The following is a 2,423-nucleotide window of genomic DNA, read 5'->3' as shown; positions in this document are numbered from 1 at the left end:
ACACCTCGCAAAACGATAGACCGATCCGCCGAAACAGCAGGATCGCCAGCACGGGCCGAACCACCTCGCCGACCAACTGTAGACCCCCGCGAACGACAAGGCTGGCCAGGACGACGCAGACCATTACGACTCGACGAAGAAGAAACCATCGAAGCATGTATAAGACGCAACTGAAAACCACATGTACAACCGAAAGAACCAAAGGAACCTATTTATAGCCTCGCACAAGAGGGAGGAAAGCAAAAAATCTCCGGAAGGCAGCAGAGAACCCGCACCGATCAGCAACGTCCCGAAGCAACGTCGACAGCGGCACCGCTAGCACCGTGTGGACAGAGTCACCGAGGTATGGAAAGCGGCAGTGCTCCCTGACAAAGAACGACGGCACCGCATTTGCTAATCCTGACAGATCTCGAGAAGTGCGGGATAGCGACAGCACAAACGGACCAACAGCGGTCGAGCAGCAGAAAGCGACGCCACAAATGGACCAACAGAGACTCAACAGAATCAGTGCAGACAGCGACGCGAAAACCGAGTAAAATCCAACCGTAAATAGAAATGAAAGGAGGCATATAAGAAGAATAACCAAGCCATCTTACCACACATGCAATCAAAAATACTAAACCCACCAAAAGAAGCATCACAGCAGTTCAAAAAATTTGAAACAAACTTCTGAACACACAACGCCTTTGTACACAGCCGGGTACCAAACAAATACACGTGCCGCATTCAAATTTACCCAAACATCATTTTCATCCAAATGGATGAATAATAGAGCGAAAAAGCTCCCGGATATAGAGGCTTGGTTATGATATGCCTCTCTGAAAGGATCGATATAGTTGACTAGACGGGGGTGAATAGGCAACTAACAATTTTTAGCTTTTCTTTATCAAATTAAACTTTGCAACAAAGTAGGTTGTCTAGATATGCAACTAGGCGAGCAACCTATATGATGCAACAACAACAAGCACACAAGCATGCAATGGATATAACACAAATAAGCTTGCACAAGTAAAGGCACGAGATAACCATTTGGTGCCGGTGAAGACGAGGATGTGTTACCGAAATTCCCTCCTTTTGAGGGGAAGTACGTCTCCGTTGGAGCGGTGTGGAGGCACAATGCTCCCAAAGAAGCCACTAGGGCCACCGTATTCTCCTCACGCCCTCACACAATGCGAGATGCCGTGATTCCACTATTGGTGCCCTTGAAGGCGGCGACCGGACCTTTACAAACAAGGTTGGGGCTCTCTCCACAACCGAATTGGAGGCTCCCAACAAAACCACGGAGCTTCACCACAATGGAATATGGCTCCGAGGTGACCTCAACCGTCTAGAGTGCTCAAACACCCAAGAGTAACAAGATCCGCAAGGGATGAGTGGGGGGAATCAAATTTCTCTTGGTGAAAGTGTAGATCTGGGCCTTTTCAACCAATCCCTACAAAATTAACAAATTTGATTGGGTAGGGAGAGAGATCGGGTGAAAATGAGCTTTGGAGCAACAATGGAGCTTGGAGGAAAAGAGGCAAGTCAACTTGGAGAAGAAGACCCCCTTTTATAAGGGGAGTGACAATCCAACCGTTACCCCCGGTCAGCCCCGCACAGGGCGGTACTACCGCTGGGGTGGGCGGTACTACCGCTGTGGCCAACGGTACTACCGTCCCACCTCGCGGTACTGCCGCGCAGTAAGAGGAGAGCGAGAAGCAGAGCAGGACCTGGACCCAGAGCGGTACTACCGTGGGCGGTACTACCGCTTCTACTGCCGCAACTAGTGCCGCAAAAACCGACACGAGAAGAGAGCCCTTGAGTCGAGGCGATAGGAGCATGGAGCCGCAGCGGTACTACGGCTGAGGGCTCTAAGCGGTACTACCGCTGTGGAGCGGTACTGCCGCTTGTAGCACTCGGGCGGTACTACCGCTGTGGTCCGCGGTACTACCGCTGGGACCAGACCTCAGGGAGGAGGCAGCAAGGGAGCCCTCAACAAAGCGGAAAGGCTTAGAGGGTGCAAAGGGAATGTGTACGTGTTGATTCCACCCTAGCCTAACCAATGCGGACCCCCTCTTGATAGTACGGTGACTCCTATGACACAAGTCCACCAAAACTGAATCGAAAGGGCTACATTGTCTTCGCTTCAAACTCCGAGGGGAGGGAATCGTCTCGTGCCAAAGGATAAATCTCTGAAATACTTAACGCACACGATTAGTCCGCAAAAGCATTGTCATCAATCACCAAAACACTTTAGGGATAAATATGCCCTTACAATCTCCCCATTTTGGTGGATTAATGACAATACGAGATTTGCACAAATGGGAAAAATATAGGACATAAGCAAACCCCACATCTCTAAAATATAGACGGGCTCCCCCTAGATGTGTGCTATCTAGATAGGTGCTTTGGACTGCACGACACACATACTAGGATCAACACTC

The sequence above is a fragment of the Aegilops tauschii genome, chromosome 7 (genome assembly GCF_002575655.3).
Source record: "Aegilops tauschii subsp. strangulata cultivar AL8/78 chromosome 7, Aet v6.0, whole genome shotgun sequence".
Classification (NCBI taxonomy): Eukaryota; Viridiplantae; Streptophyta; class Magnoliopsida; order Poales; family Poaceae; genus Aegilops; species Aegilops tauschii.
The sequence above is the reverse complement of the archived record's forward strand: the minus strand, read 5'-3'. Positions refer to the sequence as shown.